Genomic DNA, 12,414 nt, shown 5'->3' on the forward strand with positions numbered 1-12,414 from the left:
CTTGCAGTGATAGTATTATGCTCTCTACTTATCATACTAAAAGGAACACATGCATCCCCCCAGAGCACTTACAGGTTCACATTCAAGACAATTCGCACCTTTCCCTGAACAATGCAACAGGCCCCCCCCCACACACACAAAAAAAATCCAGAACATTCAGAGCCTGTTTTTTTTATCTCCTAATGCTACAAACTGCTACTTGAGCAAACACACAGAAAAATAGCTCAGGATCATTTAGAAGTTAAAAAACTACAAAGATACAGGGAGTTTCAAATACTGCTATAGATGATGGCGTTTCAAATACCACATACAATTTAGTCATTTGCACCATTTGCAGACCTTTTTTTTGTTAAAAGTGATGTTGTAATTCTGCAACAGTGGGTCTTACAGGGTTAAACATCACAGACACAGCAGTAAGCACTTTCTGACAAAATATCAAGGTAAAGCCTGATAATTCAATTTTCCACCACAGGTAAAAGCTTACAGGATCTTTGCAATCTATGTAATTTCGAACATGAGTCATACCATTCATACCTGTATGTTAGTAGCTGGAAAGAACTGGTTACACTTGGAGTTTTATGACTCAGCCTTGCAACTTTTCAATCAGACTCAAAGGCTCTCAATCTCATTAAACATAATAGATAACAGATAAACCTTAAAACATAATCATGCCTTTGAATAACACAGAAATTAAGCACTTTAGAATTGGTTTTAGTTGAAGAATTTATTGTACTGAACATTACATTAAAACCTAAAAAACATAAAAGGAATGTAATTAACAGGCTGGTACCAAATCTTCAATTGAATGTGGCAAAAGAGGTATCAGGTGCTATGTGCAGGGTTCCAACACTGTATCCATGCTGGAAGAACAGACTCACAGTGGCCTGCACAGTCACTTAAATGGGCAAATAGAGCATATAATTAATGTGTTCACTGGATGTAACACATTTGAGACAGCAAACTGTGTGCAATTATAATAATGTGTGGACTTCTTCATTACAACTTTTAGAGTATAGTTTGTTCTTTTGGTACACTAAAGATTGTTTGTGTTTGTAGGGCTGGCAGATTTAAGTTCAAAGATGGTGAAGCAAGGGACAGGAAAAGGTACATAGAGGGTTTGGGAGTTGGTTTGTTCAGATGGTGATGCATATACTGCAGGGCTCTAGACGCTGGATAAGGACAGCGGGTTGTTTCTGATTTGCTGCTCTTCAGAAGTTTGGACGACACCATGGGCCTCAGGTGTCACTGCGGCTGGAGAAACTTTACAGAAAAGTTGCTGCTGGCCAGCTGAAAAAACAACGTGTAAGCTCTTAAAATAAAATTCATAACAGCTTAAATTAAAGATGGGGTTTTGATAAAACTACAACCCCTTTATGAAGTTTATGCATTACATCACACAGTGATTGAAAAGAGCTAAAAACACATCACCTCTATTTTACCTGTTACTATTGGTAATGAATTCACAGGAGAGCCGATGAACTCAGTGTTACTCGTTAACTGGGGAGAAGCCACAATGAAGCCCTGGGAAAAGAGAGACAGAGACCATAATGCAATACACAGTACTTATATCCACTTATTACACTAGTGCAGCAGTGCCTGTTCAAAACGTGCCTGTTACACCTGCTTGACCTCCAGCCGCCACTTCAACACACAGCAAAATTAATACAGTTCATGTGAGGTGAGCAACATGAAATAAACTAACATTCACACATGTTGTAATAAAGTACTCTAATAATAAATAAATGTTCTTTTTTCATTCAAGTAGCCTAAAATAAGAGCTGTACCTGAACACCTCCCCTGCAGTCACTCACTGCCAATCCACTAAACATGCAGCTAACGCTACGCTTTCTGTCTAGACACAGGGTCACACTGTCCACTCCTGACTAAAAGTTATGTTTCCACCGTCTACTTCTCTCTCTTTAGAGCACTTTTGTCTGACTCATGTCATGTGTTGTCTCTGGTGTCTCCCTGACATGCAGGATAATTCGCTAGAGCCCTGAAGCTCCACCGTGCACAGAGCAGAATGGCACACTGGTGCATTCAAGTTTATTAGTATTAAACTTAAAGTGTGTCCAAATTGCATCATTTCGACCCAGCATTTCCTTGCATCCTAGCCTTACAGCGGCCAAGTGTGGAGTAGATCGGATGGACAGTTAAAGAGATACGCAGAGGACATACATACATGGATTCCTTCCTTTAGTAGAGAGATGGCAAGCTATTTGCTACATTTTTATCCTGTTATTCAAGTAATTTCTTATAAACTAATGCTATAAATAATAATATTACTTGGCTATTGAAGAGGACAGGCTGTGGAGATTCTGCTTTCAGCTTAGGTGGGGTTGTAGTCATCTGAAGAGATTCAGGATCCAGCTTACAGTCTGTTTGATCAATGCCTGTAAGAACATACAAAAAGACTAAATGAGGCACTTCAGCAGGTTGTAAGGTAACTGACATCATCTACACAACATGCTCTTTAATATGCTGTGACATACTCATCTCTCCAACATCATCCTCATCTTTCCAGTGAACTTGTGAAGTCTGTTTCTGCCACGGCTCAAGCTCCTCCTCATCACACTCCAGTAAAAGTTCAGACATTTGAGACCTGTGACAGAAAACCAAAGCATGTGACACACCAAGTTTACACAACATACAAAAATCAAATATACATTTTCACTTGCATATCTTTGTACTCTTCAACATCTTTTCATCATTTATAGAGTGCAACTTAGAAATGAATCCACTTATCTATCTTCTAAGCATATATGTAAAGTTGTCACTGTAATGCTGCCCAACTTTTCCCCTCTATGATGATATTTGAACAAAAATAAATTAAAGATGGGAGGAGACTTACATTTGAAGAATTTCAGATATGTAGACTTCTTTGTCACAGCTGTCATCTGCTCCTGGAGCACTCAACTCAGCTGTTCCTGTGACGTTGTCCAAATCATTCTGCAAGTCAGATCTGTTAGATAAAAACAATCTGTAATCAAATAAGCTACAAAACCAAAAGTTATGGTTCATTCCGTCTCCTCCTCGGCTTGGCCTCAATTTCATCCAAAGGATCTTCAAAGTAAAAACAATAAAACCTTGAGTTAGAAGTACCAAGGTTTCGATTTCTGACTCATTAAATGTGGCATTTTTCATACTGTGGTCTTCTTGGCTAAGTCATTAACCAATTCTAGGTGTTTACTGGAGGAAAGATACGAATACAGTTTAAGAAGACAAGAAGGAAAGCTGATTAAAAAAATAGACATAACACTACAAAATGGTAAAATCATGTCATAAAAAATACAGGCTATGAAAATCTGACAATATCCAACAGTTGGGTGGTTGTTACATACTCCAAAAGAAGTGCCGGTAAGGAGTTTGAAAGATGTTTGTTTGAATTTACCAGTCAAGAAGGGTCTAATCAGAGCTATTGAGTTGAATTATAGGAAGTGTAGGATCCAGTTTGAGCTGTATTAGGGTCTAAACAATCTCAATCCCTGCTGAATCAATCCTTATATTTGAAAGTGGTTCTGTGATTCACTTTTTTAATGGCTGTTGTTTCTAAATTGTGTAAATCTTATTTCAGTTGTTACATTTTCTTTTCTTTTTAACTTTTGTCGTTCAGCACTTTGTAAACTCTGTGTCCATATGCACACTATAAACTTAATCATTACCAAGTGCCGTTCTGATATGAAACAAACCCAATGTACAGTATTTGAGCCAATGGTAGTCTACAGGTACATGTATGGTAAGATGTATGAACACACACTGCTTCATAATTCCACACAAAAGGAATTCTAGGCCTAGTCTGAAACCTTTAGAGTTTATGTATCTAGTTCCTGAAAACAAAATCAGACAAAAAGTTGAAGTCTGTGTAACCCTCGGTTACCAAAACAGTTAAACAAAGTAATTGGATAATTTAGAAAATGTATTGAAGAAAAGTGTATTTATGTGGGTTTGATTTTAAAAATAATATTAATTAATAAAATAAATAAATAATTAATTTTTAAATGTATTAAGTAGACAACCGTTATAAATAACGGCTGTATTAGAGAGTATATAAGCCTGTGTCACCCAGCTGTCAAGGCAGCAGCTGATCCAGATACACAGACAGATACAGCAGAACCCAGATTGATTTGATTAGAGAGATATAAACCTGGAGCAGTCACCCTACTGCTGCTCTTCTGCCGTAGTAAATTCCCGGTGAGTTTGAATATAAACCCATTAGTTGTAAATATAGCAATATTCGCTAAAAAGAAAAAGAAACAAAAAGAAAAAACGTTAGCGCTAGCCGCGCTAGCATTAGCAACGGTTAGCAGCAGTTAGCGACCACTGATGTTGATAGCAGTTGGTGGCTGTTGATAGCTAGCGGTCCTAGCGTTAGCGGAAGTTAGCAACGGCTAGCGTTTGTAGCCGTTTATAGCCGTTGGTACTAACAACGCTAACGTTAGCAATTTTTAATTAATAACCGATTAGTAGCTATTTTGAGTTGTGTGTCTATTGAAATCAATTTGTATATAAGTCCATGTCAAAGTTTTATTAGTTGTACTGTAATCATCATTGTATATATCTTAAGTTAAATTGATATAACCTGTTTGTAATTCTGTTATCGATTTTTAATGTCTTAATGATTGAAAAGAAAAGAGAAAATAGAAAAGAGAAAACATGATAAGATAAGGAAGAAAGCAAGTTTTATTTTGTTTAGTTTATTAAAATTTCAATCAAATGATAATTTGTAAATATAGAACAAGAGTGATTTTGAAAAAAAGAAAAGAAAAAAAACATTTGAGCTGTGTAGTGATTATTATTATTTTTTGGCTTTGTGGGTACAAGGCCAGGTCCTCATCCTCATCCTCACCCTCCTCATCCTCGTCCTCCTCATCATCCTTGTCATCCCCTCCATCCTCATCATCCTCGTCATCCCTTCCATCCTTGTCATCCCCTGCATCTTCGTGATCACCATCTGTACTACAAATTCTTCAGCTCGGCTGGTTCCAGAAGGGACATAACAGTAGGGCTGAAGTGGCGAGCCAACCCTGAACCTGTGGAAACCTTTTATTGATACTTAAGTTTTTTGATATTGTTATTGTTGTTATTATTTTGTTAGCATTTTATTTTGTTGAATTAGAAAGGGAAAAATAGGGGTGAACGGACCACCTGTTGGGTAGAGACCAAAATAGAAATAAATAGTTTAATTATAGCTTAATTAGTAAAAAGACTAAACAAAGACATTTTAATCATTTAAATTTAGAACTAAATTAAATTAATAATTAACAATAATTAGATACTCACCCGACAGGTGGATTTCAGATTGCATGTAAAGAGGGAAAAGTCTATTTATTTTTGTATTTATTTATTTTTATACATGTGGTAGTGTCATTGTTATGTCTGGTAAATGTTATTTTGAGAAAAGAGAAAGAGAAAAAAGAACTGATTAATGAAATTAAATAAATCACCTTTAACCTTTTAATCATAACAGTTGTGTTTGTAGTCCAGTTGCTTTTCGATGCCCATTTCTCCTGAGCGAATTTAGACTTCTGAGACGCTGGTCCAAATTGTATGTGAGTCCTGTCTTGTGTTAAAGAGAGGCTATCTAATTTTAAAAAGAAAATCTACTTCTGGTTGTTACATCTGACTCACCGCAACCATCACCTGAATACTGATGAGGCAGAGAACCATCCAGCTGTTGACTGACCTCCAAGATCTTGTTCGTTTCTGGGTTGATATATGTTTTCTGAATTTCTAAAAAGGTTTTTTGTCCCATGAAATTCAGGTGCAGATGTTTGGCCCATTTCTTAAACTGTGTAAAGCTGCCTCCAGAAAAAGGAATAGAAAGAGCTATACGAAGATGAATTTCAGGAAACACATCCCAAAGGAGAGGAGATGACATCCATGTGCCCTCGTGTCCACCAAGGCAGCTCCACATCACCTTTGTCTGTGCACCACAGTGAGACACATTTCTTTTGTTAATGGTCTTTCCACAAGTCTGTCACCTTTTGAACAGCTCCATCAAACAGCTCTCGTTCACAACAGTCCTTGACCTATTCAAGTCTTTCTCTGTGTTCTCCAGTGATTTCAATGCTGTTGTTGAGTTTAATTCAGTCTCTTGGTGGGAGCTCTCGTTCAGACGATCCACATGAACCATAGTACTGCAAAAACTTTTCCGTAGTTCAGCTGGACGGGGGGACGAGGATGAGGTGCTTGGAGCTCCTGAGGCAATCTGGGATAGGAGAGACATGTAAAATAGCTAAGAAGAACCTGGCAAGCAGTCTACTAAATGTCGACTTCATGTGAATCTTTTTTACACAGACAATATAAACATCATAGACTATACTTACAAGAACTGGCACGGAGGGCAAAGGTGATGTAGCATCCACACCAGTATCTTGAACACCCAAAGAAGGAGCTTGTGAAGATGTACTCAGACCCCTCAACAAAAACAGATATTATAATGTCAGTGTTGCCATTTTTCTAACACAGATTAATCACATGCCAACATGAAATATTGAGAATACAGTTTCACTGCTTCATACTTACTGAGGTTAACACAGTATCTACACTAGAACATGTAACCACAGAGGTGGAGGCCTATGCATCCATAGTGATAGTGTTCAGCTAATAAACAATTTAAAAAAATCAGAGCAGAAGAAGTTACTTGTGATGCCATTTTCCACCTGATCGTTTCCAATCAGTTTGCACATAAACGGACACACATTGCCTATGTCAAAGTGAATCAACAGTTCAGTGCATCAAGTAAACAAAACACTTTTCTCAACCAGTCCAGGACACAGTGTTAAGTGATTATTTTACTACTAAAACCAATATCCAGGGAGCTCTGGCCAACCCAGCTCATTCAACAACACTTTATATAAACACAAGTATTTCAAGAATCCCTACAACCATTCATACAGCTGCACAGTAAAAAAGATTTCAGATATGTATTAAATCGTGCCAGTTTTGGGGGTTTGGGGTGTCTACAGTCTACATATAATTCCTTGTCATAGCTATATTGGTGCACATAAAATATTACCTGTCGATTATCATTGTGTTGTCAGATGGACTACGCTCAGGGAATGAGGTCAATTTATGTCATGATTACATGCATGCTAACATCACACGGGCATGACAGGGTGCATGATGTAAAATCACTTTCAGGATTTGCACATTCAGCAAAATGCATTTAATTGTCAAAATGTACAGTATTATAAGCACATAACGTTAATTACACTCTCTGACGGGCACATAATGCCGGTGTTCTGTCGATTTCTGCTGCTTTGTCGAAAATTGCTACCGCCGCATAAACCGATAGGTCTGTCTATTGATTCACACTACCTATCAAAAAATGCTACTTTATGGTTGTCTACCTCTGTATATCAAATAAAGGCATAATGTAGTAATAAATAATAAAGTGTTTTCTTCTCTCATTTGTCTAATGTACAAAAAGTGTAATGAAATGTATGTCATGGGTAGTGTATTTTGATGGATCAAATTCTTAGCATCAAAAAATGCTCCCTCTACTCAACTCATTCAAGTAAGACTACTCATGACCTCACTGCCACTGTAGGATGAATGGCTGCATATTTAGACATATATCTTTAACATTTTTTAATTAATATTGCAGGGGTAGCATATTTTGATAGTCCAATAACATCCTATCAAATAATGCTCCCGCTACTCAATGCATTCATAAAATACCAATATGCTAAACCACATACTACATCCAGAGTCCAGGGCTCCAGCACAGTTCTTCCCAGTTTTCTTTTTTTTATGATTTATTTTAAATAGTCAAAATTTTTCAAACATGTAAAACTTAAGATGGACATTTAGACTGAGGAGACGCAAAAAATTATGGCCGTGGAAATGAAACTTGGGAAATCGGCTCTGCGCATGCGCAGAACCACAAAGTAGCAGTTCTCGACGGGTAGAAGAAATCGACAGAACACCGGTGGCGGTGATGATGGCACCTGCTGTCGGCGGGATGGGAGGACGTAAGCCGGGGAGGGAGACGGTTGGTATGGCCCCCCTAACCAGACTCAACGGACTGCTCAGAAATCCAGACTGTACCTGGTAATAGTTGGTGAAACTATAGGGGGTAAAGTGGACACTGCAGAGGCGGGTGGTGGAGTTGATTTTAAATTCTCCACAGTAGCTCCTTACAAAATCGACCCACCGTCTCTTGATGCCTTCACCACTTGGAAACTTAAATAAACTAATGGAGCCACTACCCTGGACACTGTGGCATCCAGTACAGATGCACACACGAGGAGGAGTCATGACTAGTTAGTTTGCTGAAAATGACCTCAATTGATGCTATTCAAGACTGGAGAGAGAGCGGAAAACTACTGAGGCTAATGCGCTGAATATATTTATACTGCTACAGCAGCAGGGGCGGGTTTATGCTAACCATCGCCGCCTTACGTAACCCGGCGATGATTTTCAGACCCGCCCACTAAATCCTGACACAGAAATGTTGAAACACAGTCTGTGAAGCCTAGCTCCACAATTCAAATCTAAATGGTTGAAATGTTTTTTACACATTGTTGAGAAATACATTTATGAGCTATTTAATGTGTTTAGAAGAAAATGACTGAATTCACTTTACACGGTCTTTAACACTCAACGCTGGGCTGCCTATGATAGCACCAGGCATTGGCTGGACGTGAGGATGGAGGCGGTCCAGAGGGATAGTCGGCTCGGCACCATTCTCCAGTAACAGCGGATGGGTCATGAACCCCATTTTTCTCTGGTGAAAGTTCACAAAACAATCTGGATTGAAATGGTCACTGCAGAGGCGTGCCTGGCCGGTCAACCTCAGCTCTCCTTAATAAATGTGCTTTTCACGAAATCAATCCACTCCTTCTTCATCTTTTCATTCTTCGGAAATTGAAATAGAGAGTTGCTACTGCGGCACCCAGGGATGATGCATTTGCGGGGTTTACCCGGCATAACTAGAGGCTGTAATATGTGTAGTAAGTCGTTGTCCAGCCAAGTGTTGCCAACTTCCTGAATGGACACATGTATGAGGCGCCCCCCCCGCAATGTGATTGGCCACCCCGTGGTCATTTACTTGTGGTAATGTCAATCATTGTGTAAAGCTCTTTACCGACGCTGCATGTTAAAACGGAAGCAAAGCTGTAAACCTTGTGTGACTCGCCTGTGTTAAGAACTCATGAAGGCTTTTATTTTGGAAAAAAATACAAAGGAAGTGGCTCTGCGACTCCGCTAATGAACTCGTGTAACTTCACCAGTCACGGACTTTTTTTTTGCAACGTGATGCTCCTATAGGTGCACCGAGTTAAACAAACACATCTATGTTACATCTATGTTTCCCCCCAACATTTTTCATATTTTCATCTGCAGAGGTGAAACAAAATGAAGCATGAGTAATCTGAGTTTGTCCAACAGGTGGCAGTCTGGATTTAATAATACAGGGCAGAGGTGCCCTCCATGGATTCATGTTTCAATACACTAGAACTTGCTTCAAATTAGAAATGATCCTTTAAAATGATCCTCTTTGACAACTTTAAGGTTTAAATGTAGATTTTCAACATTTCTTGTTGTCTAAATAAACAAACACTAACAGTTACACGATAAAGTGGATATCCATACATCATGGTTGAGACCTGCACCTTCCCTTGAATAAATTATATTCTGTGTTGTTTTTATTGTTAACACATTATATACGGCATTATCTGCAGTTACAGAACAAGAAGTTGAGCCTGAACACCCACACCAAAACCAAACACTATTCAAAAATGATGAAGCAAATCCTCAAATCTGAAAAGCTGAAATCAGCTACTGTTTGGCATTTTTAGTTGATAAATGACTCAGTGTTGACTCAGTGTTGTTGTAATCAGTTTAAACAATTATCACCATCAATAATGTTTTCACCACACATTATATGTATCTATCTATAATGACAGTTTGAAAGGCACATTATATGATAATTATCAATGATCATCTCTAGATTTAAGTTATTTTGCAGTTTCACTATTGTCTGTCCCACTAGTTCATTTAAAAGACTGCATTTAAAGATTATTTTCACAATCAAATTAATCAGCTAATTATTTTCTTGTTTAATTGACTGCATTTTTCTATTTTTTATTCTATTATTCAATTAGAAGAAAGAAAGATATTACTAGGGGGAAGTACCAGATAAACTTTGCAGTTTCCCTTCTATGAGACATCACAGTAGAAACACACCTTGCATCCCGATGCTGTAGTAACATCCAATATGAACCCAACTTCACTGCAGTCCTCTTGTCTGGTTTCTTGCCAGCGCGGAGGAAAAAGTAGTTCCAACACAGTAGGAGGACCATGCTGTACCGGGACTCAGTTGTTACTTAGAAAACGGTTTAACAAAACAAAAAAAGAGGGACGCTATGCTGCAGTAATACTACATACACTTTCATTATTTCTATGGGCTGCTTTGTAGTTGTTAAAGTTGACAATAATAACGTTAGTGGCTCTGAGTACACCTGTAGACAAACTGAGCTGTTTCAACCTCGTGATACAGCAAGCCTGTATTGAATACTTTAAGCCTTTTATGTAATTGCTACATTAAATTGTGATAGTTAAATGAGCTATTTGTATATGTATTTACATTTCAATGTGTTCAAAATGTTTTTTCACTTTAATTAATCTGCAGAAAAAGAAGGGTCATACATAAATTTCACATGACACTGACTGTCTTTAACCCAGTTTGCTGTCTATAGCCTAAGCTTTAAAGGCAATGTGTTTTAGAAAAATGCTTTAAAGGCACAGTGTGTCATTTCTACCACTAGGGGTCTGTTATAATCATAATCAATAATTCATTATAAAAACAAAACAATAACAAAAGAAGGGGTCATGAAGTATATAATGGGAGTTGTTGTCATCATTTTTAAACTACCAAATGCTTGCTTACCTGTCCAGTACAAAACAAACGAAATCAGTATCCTTGTGTTGTCCTAGCGAGCTCACAAAGCTCTCTCCATCTGAGAAATGCTACACCAATATTTACTCTTGTTGTTTTCCCTCCCCTCTTGTCCTGTAATCTTGGATCATTTGGTTCCCCGTATGTTTCCACTTTACAGGGAAAGAATGAGCAGCAAACGGCAGTGGATGTAACCCTATTATATCCATGGATTATTTTTTTCTTTGTCTTCATCTTCTTCTAATGACTTCGCTTTCTATTTATCTATCTATCTATCTATCTATCTATCTATCTATCTATCTATCTATCTATCTATCTATCTATCTATCTATCTATCTATCTATCTATCTATCTATCTATCTATCTATCTATCTATGACTTCATTGACAGGCAACTTAAACTAAACGCACCCCTACTGCTGTAAACTAATGGTATTTGGTAAACTTATTTTACTTTAGCAGTCCACCAAAAATCTGTATCCTTAAATTTCAGGGGAGAAATAAGCCATTCGGTTTTTAAATCTTCACTCATGTTAGATCCACAAGGCCTAATTTAAAAGTTTGTTCCGACTTGAATTAAAGAGCACCACCACTGCTCTGCTGCTATGAAGCTTGTGGAAACACTGGAGCGAAGCAGCAAAGCCCGAAACGACTTCACAACGTTATGTCAGCCTTACACAAAACGAGTTTTAAAGTAATTTTCTTTGCTGCAGATACATTTTAAAAACAGTGTTTAATTCGGCGTGTATCTGATCCACCAAGCAGCATTTATTTTAGTGAGAAATCTACTTTTTAAAGCGGCTCGCTTCTCATTCCAACGGTCTGCTGCTGCTAAAACAGCGCAGCTAACCAATGGAGGCTGGTGGCGAGTTGAGGCGAAGATTTTAAGGAGATAGAGTTTATCTTTATGGATTATATTCATGCCGAATTGACAAGAATACTGATGGCACATGACACCTTTTATCTTGTGTTTCTAGAGTTATGAGTTTTTGCGGACACGTAAGTGATTGTCAATATGTTATATTTCTTAAAGGGAGTTTGGTGTTAGGGAGCGTCAGTTACCGTGGTAAACTGACTTTGACCTTTCACCAAACTAATTCCTTCATAGGTTAGTTCTTCATTATCATTCCATCTTCTTCCTGATGTCTTACTATATCACATGTACACGTTTGGTTACATGTCACTGCAGCAAAGTAGAGAAATCTCAACTCCAAATCACCTCCAAAATGAATAAACTCAAATAATAATAGAATAAACTATTTACAGTATTCTGACCTTTGACCTTACGTCAAACTAATTACTTCATAGGTAATTACTTCAAAATTACATTTGATAGAAAAATGATGAACTTACCTATGAAGTGAAGTGACAGTATAATATTAATTAACGAATCATGATATATGGGTAGTAATATCATGCCAAAACATTGTGTAAAATAACAAGGAATAATTTATTTGTACTCTTAATGGAAGAAGTACAAAGATTGTCGTAGTCCACATGTTTCATAAATTA

The sequence above is a fragment of the Scomber scombrus genome, chromosome 1, assembly GCF_963691925.1.
Source record: "Scomber scombrus chromosome 1, fScoSco1.1, whole genome shotgun sequence".
Lineage (NCBI taxonomy): Eukaryota > Metazoa > Chordata > Actinopteri > Scombriformes > Scombridae > Scomber > Scomber scombrus.